The sequence below is a fragment of the Cherax quadricarinatus genome, chromosome 94 (genome assembly GCF_038502225.1).
Source record: "Cherax quadricarinatus isolate ZL_2023a chromosome 94, ASM3850222v1, whole genome shotgun sequence".
NCBI classification, from domain to species: domain Eukaryota; kingdom Metazoa; phylum Arthropoda; class Malacostraca; order Decapoda; family Parastacidae; genus Cherax; species Cherax quadricarinatus.
The window spans coordinates 2,821,270-2,834,467 of record NC_091385.1 but is presented as its reverse complement, the minus strand read 5'-3'; the positions used below and the strand labels follow the sequence as shown (position 1 = coordinate 2,834,467).

The following is a 13,198-nucleotide window of genomic DNA, read 5'->3' as shown; positions in this document are numbered from 1 at the left end:
ACATGCGTTTCTTAATCATCAACTTGTAGGCATTTTATACCATTTTCAACATTAGGACTGAAGAAGCCACTCGTGGCGAAACGCTTCCTATAATAAATGTCCTGAACTGTACACTGTCATTTACCACACAGTAATCCCAAGGTCATTTTTACTCATATTTGCAGCTTATGATCCGCTGTAATGTGTTCAGTCTACCTTCACTTTTTCTTATTCTCACGGCCTTGAATATGCTTGAGATAAACGGTAAACTCACTTGTTTGACTACATCTGGAGTCTGTTGGTGTTTCTTTGGTGCCTATCACTATTATTCCTTTTCTTCTCATTTCCTCACATCCTCAAACAGTGACGGTTAAGATTACCCGCCGTGGTAGGGTGTTTGTTTACATTTGAAAAGTAGCGGACCTAGTAGTGATCCCTGCGAGACCCCACTCGTTATTTTCTCCTGTTCTGATATCTAATTTTTTACTGTTACTCGGCTTTACTGATACTCTGCCTTGATACATATTTTTTATTGTCAGTGTGGAGTTGGCCCTTCATTTGCACCTACAACAGCACCAATACGTCGAGGAATTGATTCATATTGCATTTGAACAATATCCATGGAAATGTTGAACCATTTCTTAAGCAAAACCGTCTTTAACTCTTCCAAAGACGACGGTGGAGGAAATTGGTTCTTGATTTGTTGTTCCAGTTGACCCCCACAGATGCTCCTTAATATTTAGATCCGGCGATTGTGGGGGACAATCCAAGAGTTCGACTTTCATGTTCTTCAGGCCAATTTTGAACAACTCTAGCGGTGTGGATTGTTGAATTATCGCCTTGGAAGATATCACGTTAAATATATGTAACACACTTAAATTAATTATTCAGTCATTCGACAGTTCAGTCAGGTGTTGATATTATTTTGTTCAACCCCTGAAGGTGAATATCAAAAAGGTATACAATACCGACAGGTTGGTAGGTAAGACACATACCTGGAGGTTACCTGGAGGTTATTCCGGGGATCAACGCCCCCGCGGCCCGGTCCACGACCAGGCCTCCCGATGGATCAGGGCCTGATCAACTAGGCTGTTACTGCTGGCCGCACGCAGTCCGACGTACGAGCCACAGCCCGGCTGATCCGGCACTGACTTTAGGTATCTGTCCAGCTCTCTCTTGAAGGCAGCCAGGGGTTTATTGGCAATTCCCCTAATGCTTGATGGGAGGCTGTTGAACAGTTTTGGGCCCCGGACACTTATGGTGTTTTCTCTTAGTGTACCAATGGCGCCCCTACTTTTTATTGGCGGCATTTTGCATCGCCTGCCCAGTCTTTTACTTTCGTAGGGAGTGATTTCTGTGTGCAGATTTGGGACCATTCCTTCCAAGATTTTCCAAGTGTAGATTATGATATATCTCTCCCTCCTGCGTTCCAACGAGTACAAGTCAAGTGCTTTCAAGCGTTCCCAGTAGTTAAGGTGCTTGACATAACTTATACGTGCAGTAAAGGATCTCTGTACACTCTCTAGATCTGCGATTTCACCTGCTTTGTATGGAGATGTTAATGTACAGCAGTATTCCAGCCTAAAGAGAACAAGTGATTTGAAAAGGATCATCATGGGCTTGGCATCTCTCATTTTGAAAGTTCTCATTATCCATCCTATCATTTTCTTTGCACGTGCGATCGTGGCACTGTTGTGATCCTTGAAAGTGAGATCCTCAGACATTACTACTCCCAGATCCCTTACATTATTTTTCCGCTCTATTGTATGGCCGGAGTCAGTAGTATACTCTGTTCTAGTTATTATCTCCTCCAGTTTTCCATAACGGAGTAGTTGGAATTTGTCCTCATTGAACATCATATTGTTTACCGTTGCCCACTGGAAAACTGTTTATATCTTCTTGGAGGTTAACCGCATCCTCAGCAGATGACAGCCTCATGCAGATCCTAGTATCATCCGCAAAGGACGATACGGTGCTGTGGTGTATATCTCTGTTTATGTCTGATATGAGGATAAGGAATAAGATGGGGGCGAGTACTGTGCCTTGTGGAACAGAGCATAGGCAACTTTATTCCGAAACGTTTCGCCTACACAGTAGGCTTCTTCAGTCGAATACAGAAAGTAGGCAGGAACAGTAGAGATGTGAAGACGATGTAATCAGTCCATCACCCTTGAAGTCGTAGATTTGAGGTTGTCAGTCTCTCAGCCTGGAGAAGTTCAGTTCCATAGTCAGGAACTATCTGAAGATCAAGCGACAGTGTTGAGACTTAAATACTGTCGGAAGGAGAGGTGCAGAGTAGTATTAGTGAGACTGCAGCCACTGAGAGGTCACGTCCTTCTCAGATCAAACCATTCTCACTTGAAAAGGTTGTCCAAGGTGTTTTCTGTACCAAGATGCCATTGTGTTGCAGCGTCTGACAGAGTGAATATCAAAATGGTATACAAAATGACTCATGTTGACGGCTTTGGGGGGGACTTGAGCTAGAGTTCGTCACGGCCACGCTAGCTGGAGATTCATCTGTAAAAACCTGCATTTGTGGTCAGTGGTGCCTATGCTAACCTTCCTATGGTGTAGAAATATACCTAGTTGGATGAATCTTATTGTGGCTAGCTGGCCCAGTGGCTAACGCGACGGTCTGGAGTTTTGAGACTCTCTGATCGCGGGTTCTATCCCCGTCCGTAGTATGGTTTGTTTAGAAGAGATCTTTAATAATAATAATAATTATTTCTACAAGTACATGCTACAACTTATACAGACCATAGCTGACACCATTGACATACTATATAGAAAACCCCTTCTTATGTAGAGCATTTCTGGCAAATTAAGTTAATTTTGCGACCCACACCAGTCAGCTAACACCCAGGTGTCTACTTACTGCTAGGTGAACAGAAACAGCAGGTGTTTTAAGGAAAGGCTTCCTAATGTTTCCACCCGTACTGGGGATCGACCTCCGGACCTCAGTGTGTGAGCTGTTGCGCTAGCAATCGACAGACCGAAAAGCCAGGTAAATACCTCGGTCTGAAGACCAAAGGCTGCACTGAGTGGGTCGTCAGAGGTCTACAACAGCGTCAGGGTAAATTCCTATTTTTCTCCGGACACCGACAACGTCTCTCGTAAGCATCATCATCAAGCACAGCATCAGTGCCACTGTCTCCCACGCATCATAGTGGGTTTTCCCCGTGTGTGTGTGGCACTTAATCCCTTCCTCCCTGTCATCTCCCTCCCTTCCTCCCTGTCATCTCCCTCCCTCCCTTCCTCCCTGTCACCTCTCTCTCCCTTCCTCCCTGTTCCCCCTCTCTTTCTCCCCGCCCTCCTACCAGCACGTGTGGGACATATTTTCTACATTTCTCGCCCACTCTTTGTTGAGTTTCCTCTGCTATGTCCTGGGTACAGATGTCGTCATTTTCTGGCCTAGACACAGAGAGAGAGCGAGAGACGGACATAGACAGAAATACAGCATCTAAGTTTATTCAGGCATAGGCACACACAACTACAGTAACATAAATTAGCATACATAGCAGCATATGTGTAGATTACCCAAGATAACCCAAAAGAGTCTGACAAATTGACTATTTCCAATGGGGTCCTTGACTTATTTCCACTTTTATTAACTGGCTTTGTTTACAGTATGACTCACGAAATCGTAATGACACGATTGCAAACAAACCATACCACGGGCGGGATTTGAACCCTCGGTCAGAGAGTCTCAAAACTCCAGACCGTCGCGTTAGCTACTGGACTGGGGTTAACTGAATCGAGGACATGGGTTTTGGCATGGGCACAAGTGCTGTGGTAGTGAGAGACATATTGTGGCTAGCTGGTCCAGTGGCTAACGCGACGGTCTGGAGTTTTGAGATTCTGACCGCGGGTTCAAATCCCGCCCGTGGTATGGTTTGTTTACAGTGTTTGTTCAAGATTTTCGCTAGCGGTTCACACAATGTTTTCGCTCCAACTGTCAGACCTATGGTGATACTTCGTCTGGTCCCTCGCCTTTAATAATATTCTTTATTTCTACAAGTACGTGATAAACTTATACAGACCATAGCTGACATCAGTGACATACTGTATACAAAGTCCCTGGTTATGCAGAGCACTTCGGGCAAATTAGGTTTTGTTCCTACGATGCGGACCACACCAGTCGACCTACACCCAGGTACCTACTTAGCGCTATAGGTGAACAGGGACAACAGGTGTCCTAAGGAAACACGCCCAAATGTTTCCACCCATACCGGGGGTCGATCCACGGACCTTAGTGAGCTGAGTGCGCTACCACACTGCTACCCAAGTTCTGCAGATGTTCTTAACTGGTTTCTGCTTTCACTTGGATCTTCTCTTCGTTCTACTCTTGTTTCTTTCACAAACCTCTCTATTTCATAAAAGTTCCCCCCCCCCTTTATTTATTTACCTTATTACCTAGTTCTTTACTGTTATTTTCCTTATGCTTTAGATTTAACGAGACAGAGGGACTGATCACCTAATCCATTGCGTCTTCCGCCTTCTCTAGTATTCATTCTCTCTACTGCACTGATGAAACCACTGGTGGGCGAAACGTCTCCACAATAAAGATAACCAAGTGTTGTGCACGTGTCTTAAATTCAGCTTTTTCTCATTCTCATGTGCAATACAATTGCAAACAGGCGATCTTAATGCAGAACAAGCAACATGGGGATGGCAATCTTTAGCTCAAGATCTTTCGCACTTGGTGCGTCGTCAGGAGCTAAGCAGTGTTGCAAGACGGCAACAGATAGGAGGGGAAAATGGTCTTGTGTGTGTGTGTGTAGAGAGAGAGAGAGAGAGAGAGAGAGAGAGAGAGAGAGAGAGAGAGAGAGAGAGAGAGAGAGAGAGAGAGAGAGAGAGAGAGAGAGAGAGAATCTGGAAAATAGGTTTCACTGATTTAAAAGAGAGGGTTTCACAGAGTACTTCATGGAGGACATACGATTTCAGGGAACGAGGACGTGGGTTATATGGGGGGAGTTAAATGGGTTGAGGACATGGGCTGTATGGGGTTAAATGCACCTAGGACATGGGTTGTATAGGGTTAAATAAATCGGGGACATGGGTTGTATGGGGTTAAATGCGTCTAGGACATGGGTTGTATGGGGTTAAATAAATCGGGGACATGGGTTGTATGGGGTTAAATGCATCTAGGACATGGGTTGTATGGGGTTAAATGCATCTAGGACATGGGTTGTATGGGGTTAAATGCATCTAGGACATGGGTTGTATGGGGTTAAATGCATCTAGGACATGGGTTGTATGGGGTTAAATGCATCTAGGACATGGGTTGTATGGGGTTAAATGCATCTAGGACATGGGTTGTATGGGGTTAACTGAATCGAGGACATGGGTTTTGGCATGGGCACAAGTGTTGTGGTAGTGAGAGACATACTTAGAAATACTTGGCTGCCGTGAGTGTCTCCCCACACATACACACACACACATACACACTTCCTCAATCCTGAGTGCTCACTCACCCCACACATACCCAGACTCTTCCCACACGCATAGAGACACACACACACACACACACACACACACACACACACACACACACACACACACACACACACGCACACACGCACACACACACACACACACACACGCACGCACACACACACACACAACTAGGTGAGAACACACACACACACACACACACTTCCTCAGTCCTGAGTGCTCACTCACCCCCAACATCCCCAGACTCTTCCCACACGCATAGACACACACACACACACACACACACACACACACACACACACACACACACACACACACACACACACACACACACAGACACACACACAGGGAGAAAGTGACTTGATAAAGCTCTACACAGAGAAACTAATTTGATAAAGCTCTACACGGAAGAACACGGCTTGATAAATCACTATGTCACAGAGTGTTATCCCATTATAAATTTCTCTTGCCATTTGCATCTTCCACAACCTCGTTGATCACACAACTCAGAGGTGGGTGACTTGGACGTGCCTCGCACGGGCCAGTAGACCTGCTGCAGTGTTCTTTCTTTCTTGTGTTATTATGTTTGTTAGTGGTTTTGTGCTAACAACTATTAAAAATAAAAATTATTTCTTTAAATACATGATGCAACTTATACAGACCATAACTGAAATCAATGACATATAAAAAGCCCCTTGTTATGCAGAGCATTCTGGGCAAATTAGGTAAATTTTGTCCCAGGATGCGACCCACACTAGTCGACTAACACCCTGGTACCTATATTGCTAGGTGAAGAGGGACAACAGGTGTGTAAACAAGTCTTTATGTTGCCACCCGTAGCGGGGATCGAACCACGGACCTCAGTGTGAGAGCTGAGTGCGCTACCAACCGAGCTACGGGACACCTTGGAGTATGTACGCGAAATATTAATAATAAAGAATTCCTCGTGTTTACTCACGGAGTCTGGGAACGATGGTGCACTTGGCTGGGGCACCAGGACACGGTGCCTTATTTGTGACACTCAGCTAGTGAAAGGGACAGCCAGCTGTCCTCAACACCACGCTTCAGACAGCAGCTGGCTTTCCAGACAGCCAGCAGCATCAGATGCAGCCTACCGGTAGGGCTTCCTGTATGATAGTGGTACCAGCAATATTGAGAGGTGATAGGTACTGCCCACCACCATCATGGTGGTGATAGATAAGTGTCTACCACCATCAAGATAGTGGTAGCTTATACTCACTACCCTCTGTTATCTCTTAACGACTCTCATATCGATATCATATCTAAAGTCATTTTGATACCACACTGTTAATCTGGTCTGTGAAACTAAGAATATAGATCCATGTATAATATGTATAATAATGTATATCTAGATTATATGACAAATGAACGACCATAATTATACTGCAGTTGCTATAATAGTCGTTTATTATATAAATTTCTTCAGCCAGAGGCAAAAATAATCATTGGAGTATTTGCATGTTTAGGCTGGTATTATTGCATTCCCTAGGGAAGGTCTGGTAGGGGGAACAAAATCCCCTGGTGGTTAAGGGAAGAGTCATCAGGTTTAATCTAAGCATTCTAAGGGGACAAGTGGCTTCAGTTCCTCCCATGAAGAACCCTTGACCAGCGTCAAGTCATCAGCTCACCCTGTGAGTGCTGCTAGAAAGTGCTGGTTACAATGGGCTTCAGACGTCACAGGTAAATATTTGTAGTTTTGAAGATATATGGAATTCGTAGCGTGGAGGTTGGGTGGTGTGGTGTTGGCTGTCGTTCAGAGGACGTAGCGTGGAGGTTGGGTGGTGTGGTGTTGGCTATCGTTCAGAGGACGTAGCGTGGAGGTTGGGTGGTGTGGTGTTGGCGGCTGTTCAGAGGACGTAGCGTGGAGGTTGGGTGGTGTGGTGTTGGCTGTCGTTCAGAGGACGTAGCGTGGAGGTTGGGTGGTGTGGTGTTGGCTGTTGTTCAGAGGACGTAGCGTGGAGGTTGGGTGGTGTGGTGTTGGCTGTCGTTCAGAGGACGTAGCGTGGAGGTTGGGTGGTGTGGTGTTGGCTGTCGTTCAGAGGACGTAGCGTGGAGGTTGGGTGGTGTGGTGTTGGCTGTTGTTCAGAGGACGTAGCGTGGAGGTTGGGTGGTGTGGTGTTGGCTGTTGTTCAGAGGACGTAGCGTGGAGGTTGGGTGGTGTGGTGTTGGCTGTTGTTCAGAGGACTGAGGTGGGGTTGTTGAGGTGCAGAATACACAACCCGCAGTTAGGAGAAAGTCCAAGTCGAACCGAAGTGTCGTAAGTTTGTCTTCTATGTGCGGGTTGTGAAAACTGTTAACAGGACTCGAATCCTGTAGGTGCTTGTACTCTGAAGGAGGACTGAGGGGATATCTTTGATATACCTTTAAATAGTTTTGAGAGCTTTCCTACTCTCGCACCCAGGCTGTTACTACCGGTGGCCCACTGGCTCGCATATCCATCACAGCCTAGTTGATCTGCCACCTAGTGGAGGTACATGCTGCTGTAGTCCTAGGGACCATCTGAACGGTGATGCGATCTCCAGACAAGACATCTACTGAATGAATGATGATAAATGTGTTTTTTTTTTTTGGTTACCCATGCTTGCTAAATAACCAGTGTGTCATTAAAAAAAATTAGCAGTTATGGCAGGTTACAATCTTATCAACTTTTTATCTAGTGGATGACAGTATAGATATAATGAGAATTTATATCACTGACAGTGAGAATTTATGTCTTATAACTTTCTTTCTCCCTTATTCACTCCCTTTATCCCTTCCTTTCTTTATTCCTTCTTTCCTTTATCCCTTCCTTCCTTCCTTCATCCTTTCCTTCCTTCATCCCTTTCTTCCTTCATCCATTCCTTCTTTCATTCCTTTCTTCCTTTATCCCTTCCTTCCTTCATCCCTTCCTTCCTTCATCCCTTCATCCCTTCCTTCCTTCATCCCTTCCTTCCTTCATCTCTTCCTTCCTTCATTCCTTTCTTCCTTCATCCCTTCCTTCCTTCATCCCTTCCTTCCTTCATCCCTTCATCCCTTCCTTCCTTCATCCCTTCCTTCCTTCATCTCTTCCTTCCTTCATCTCTTCCTTCCTTCATCTCTTCCTTCCTTCATCTCTTCCTTCATCCCTTCCTTCCTTCATCCCTTCCTTCCTTCCTTCATCCCTTCTCTTGCCTTCCTCCCCACAAACAGGACTATTAAACACATGTGTCATGTTGTCTTGGCCAGCTCTGGCAACGTTCATATCTGAGATATGCTGTTGATGGTACTTATTTTTAAGACGTTTCGCCCACCAGTGACTCTGTCCATCTTCTCAATGCCAGTTGATATACAAACGTTCAAATCTACACGTTTAACTCGCGTGGTTTGCGAGTTTTTTTTACACACGTCATGTAACTTTTTGTTTTAGATTTCTACAGAATGAGACCCACAACAGTCAGCTAAAACATGGGTACTGATTTTTTTATTGCTATGTGAACAGGGGTTGCTTACCTGGAGTCTGCCTGGAGGGTGTTGGAGGGGTCAGCGCCCCCGCGACCCGGTCCATGACCAGGACTGGGGGGGGGACATCAGGAGTGTAAGGAAAGTTATCCATATGCTAAGGAATCGAACTCCGGACCTTGTGATTGCGAGTCCAATCAGCGAGTTCCGCGATGCCTAGGGATGATAGAAGAGGAAGAGAAGGAGGGGGAAGAAGAGGAGGAGGAGGGGAGGATAGGGAAGAAAAGGAGGGGAGGATAGGGAAGAAGAGGAGGGGAGGATAGGGAAGAAGAGGAGGGGAGGATAGGGAAGTAGGATAGGGAAGAAAAGGAGGGGAGGATAGGGAAGAAAATGAGGGGAGGATAGGGAAGAAAAAGAGGGGAGGATAGGAAAGAAAAGGAGGGGAGGATAGGGAAGAAGAGGGGAAGAGGATAGGGAAGAAAAGGGGAGGAGGATAGGCAAGAAAAGGAGGGGAGGATAGGGAGGAAAAGGAGGGGAGGATAGGGAAGAAAAGGAGGGGAGGATAGGGAAGAAGAGGAGGGGAGGATAGGGAAGAGGAGGGGAGGATATGGAAGAAGAGGAGGGGAGGATAGGGAAGAAAAGGAGGGGAGGATAGGGAAGAAGAGGAGGGGAGGATAGGGAAGAAGAGGAGGGGAGGATAGGGAAGAAGAGGAGGGGAGGATAGGGAAGAAGAGGAGGGGAGGATAGGGAGGAAAAGGAGGGGAGGATAGGGAAGAAGAGGAGGGGAGGATAGGGAAGGAGGATAGGGAAGAAAAGGAGGGGAGGATAGGGAAGAAAAAGAGGGGAGGATAGGGAAGAAGAGGAGGGGAGGATATGGAAGAAGAGGAGGGGAGGATATGGAAGAAGAGGAGGGGAGGATATGGAAGAAGAGGAGGGGAGGATATGGAAGAAGAGGAGGGGAGGATAGGGAAGAAAAGGAGGGGAGGATAGGGAAGAAGAGGGGAGGATAGGGAAGAAGAGGGGAGGATAGGGAAGAAGCGGAGGACTGAGTTCTTAACCTCGAAAAAAAAAAACGAGTTGTAAGAGTTTGGGTTATTTTCTAATGTTTGCGTGAGAAGCAAGATGTAGGGAAGGAAGGCTAGGGAGAGGGAGAGAGGGAGGGAAGGTGAGGGGGAGAGAGGGAGGGAAGGTGAGGGGGAGAGAGGGAGGGAAGGTGATGGGGAGAGAGGGACAGGGAGGGATAATTAGGGAGAAACATGTGAAAGCTTCTGGGAAATGACACGAGGTAGTTTGAAATGTAAGGGAGACAGAATTAGGAATATAGAGAGGGTGACAGAGGAACAGAGGGAGGGAGGATAAATGAAGAATAAGGGAGAGGGAGAATAAGAGCTTGAAAGAGTAAGAGTAAGGCTGGTCATCTTTCCCAAGAACAGTCGAGTACTGCTGCTGTAATGGTACCTCTCGCTGTGTCTGTGGGCTGTGGATGTGGGCTGTGGATGTTATCTGTGGATGTGGGCTGTGGATGTTATCTGTGGATATGGGCTGTGGATGTTATCTGTGGATGTTATCTGTGGATGTGGGCTGTGGATGTTATCTGTGGATGTGGGCTGTGGATGTTATCTGTGGATGTGGGCTGTGGATGTTAGCTGTGGATGTGGGCTGTGGATGTTAGCTGTGGATGTGGGCTATGGGTGTTAGCTGTGGATGTGGGCTGTGGATGTGGGCTGTGGATGTTATCTGTGGATGTGGGCTGTGGATGTTATCTGTGGATGTGGGCTGTGGATGTTAGCTGTGGATGTGGGCTGTGGATGTTAGCTGTGGATGTGGGCTGTGGGTGTTAGCTGTGGATGTGGGCTGTGGATATTATCTGTGGATGTGGGCTCTGGATGTTATCTGTGGATGTGGGCTCTGGATGTTATCTGTGGATGTGGGCTGTGGATGTTATCTGTGGATGTGGGCTGTGGATGTTATCTGTGGATGTGGGCTGTGGATGTTATCTGTGGATGTGGGCTGTGGATGTTATCTGTGGATGTGGGCTGTGGATGTTATCTGTGGATGTGGGCTGTGGATGTGGGCTGTGGGTGTTATCTGTGGATGTGGGCTGTGGATGTTATCTGTGGATGTGGGCTGTGGATGTTAGCTGTGGATGTGGGCTGTGGATGTTAGCTGTGGATGTGGGCTGTGGGTGTTAGCTGTGGATGTGGGCTGTGGATGTTATCTGTGGATGTGGGCTGTGGATGTTATCTGTGGATGTGGGCTGTGGATGTTATCTGTGGATGTGGGCTGTGGATGTTAGCTGTGGATGTGGGCTGTGGATGTTAGCTGTGGATGTGGGCTGTGGGTGTTAGCTGTGGATGTGGGCTGTGGATATTATCTGTGGATGTGGGCTGTGGGTGTTATCTGTAGATGTGGACTGTGGATGTTATCTGTGGATGTGGGCTGTGGGTGTTAGCTGTGGGTGTGGGCTGTGGATGGGGGCTATAGGTGTGAGCTGTGGATGTGAACTATAGGTGTGAGCTGTGGATGTGGGCTATAGGTGTGAGCTGTGGATGTGGGCTATAGGTGTGAGCTGTGGATGTGAACTATAGGTGTGAGCTGTGGATGTGGGCTATAGGTGTGAGCTGTGGATGTGGACTATAGGTGTGAGCTGTGGATGTGGACTATAGGTGTGAGCTGTGGATGTGGGCTATAGGCGTGAGCTGTGGATGTGGGCTATAGGTGTGAGCTGTGGATGTGGGCTACAGGTGTGAGCTGTGGATGTGGGCTATAGGCGTGAGCTGTGGATGTGGGCTATAGGTGTGAGCTGTGGATGTGGGCTATAGGCGTGAGCTGTGGATGTGGGCTATGTGATGCCATACTCATAGCAGTATGGCCATCACACGTAACTAACATATATCAAACGTAAGAGGCTAGAACATGAACAAGCTGGCTTGTGTCAAGTGGTATCACCATCAGCTCAGACCTGACCAACCAGGGTTCGAACACGAAACGAGTAGAAACATGCCCAACGTTTCCGTGCAACGGCTATGGCCTGTTCATTTTCCGAATGTTGTGGGTGGCATCCTGGGGACGACCCAAGGACCACAGTGGGAAGAACACAAACATCAATGTCAAGTATGCAAGGCAGTTCTGCATTACGCGCTTGCTGTGAGTTTTACGACTCACTTGCCGCGAGTTCAATCCCCACTCGTACCGTGGTCAGTTCTGCATTATATTAAATCTCGTTGTCAAGCACTATGCTAGATTAACCAAGACCTGTGTATTACACACACACACACACACACACACACACACACACACACACACACACACACACACACACACACACACACACACACACACACAAGTGCAAAGTCATGAAGATTGGGGAAGGGCAAAGAAGGCCGCAGACGGAGTACAGTCTAGGGGGTCAGAGACTACAAACCTCACTCAAGGAAAAAGATCTTGGGGTGAGTATAACACCAGGCACATCTCCTGAAGCGCACATCAACCAAATAACTGCTGCAGCATATGGGCGCCTAGCAAACCTCAGAACAGCATTCCGACATCTTAATAAGGAATCGTTCAGGACCCTGTACACCGTATACGTTAGGCCCATATTGGAGTATGCGGCACCAGTTTGGAACCCACACCTAGCCAAGCACGTAAAGAAACTAGAGAAAGTGCAAAGGTTTGCAACAAGACTAGTCCCAGAGCTAAGAGGTATGTCCTACGAGGAGAGGTTAAGGGAAATCAACCTGACGACACTGGAGGACAGGAGAGATAGGGGGGACATGATAACGACATACAAAATACTGAGAGGAATTGACAAGGTGGACAAAAACAGGATGTTCCAGAGATTGGACACAGTAACAAGGGGACACAGTTGGAAGCTAAAGACACAGATGAATCACAGGGATGTTAGGAAGTATTTCTTCAGCCACAGAGTAGTCAGTAAGTGGAATAGTTTGGGAAGCGATGTAGTGGAGGCAGGATCCATACATAGCTTTAAGCAGAGGTACGATAAAGTTAAGGGAAATCAACCTGACGACACTGGAGGACAGGAGAGATAGGGGGGACATGATAACGACATACAAAATACTGAGAGCAATTGACAAGGTGGACAAAGACAGGATGTTCCAGAGATTGGACACATTAACAAGGGGACACAGTTGGAAGCTGAAGACACAGATGAATCACAGGGATGTTAGGAAGTATTTCTTCAGCCACAGAGTAGTCAGTAAGTGGAATAGTTTGGGAAGCGATGTAGTGGAGGCAGGATCCATACATAGCTTTAAGCAGAGGTATGATAAAGCTCACGGCTCAGGGAGAGTGACCTAGTAGCGAT

At 46.9% G+C, this 13,198-nt stretch overlaps 2 protein-coding genes across 3 annotated transcripts in view; one reads left to right on the top strand and one right to left on the bottom strand.

Moving 5' to 3' along the window:
• The window catches only part of LOC128700866 (protein embryonic gonad-like), a 508,931-nt gene that overhangs the window by 53,554 nt on the left and 442,179 nt on the right, over window positions 1-13,198 (top strand). The gene's annotated exons all lie outside the window — the stretch shown is intronic.
• Window positions 1-13,198, bottom strand: part of LOC128700873 (probable basic-leucine zipper transcription factor N) — a 96,009-nt gene that overhangs the window by 43,675 nt on the left and 39,136 nt on the right. Inside the window, exon 1 of one of the 2 annotated variants that reach the window (XM_070104723.1) lies at window positions 6,392-6,588. The exons of the other annotated variant lie outside the window; for it this stretch is intronic. The gene's annotated coding sequence lies outside the window, so the exon portion shown is untranslated. Of the gene's footprint in view, window positions 1-6,391; window positions 6,589-13,198 lie in introns of those variants that run through there. 2 annotated transcript variants of the gene reach the window in all.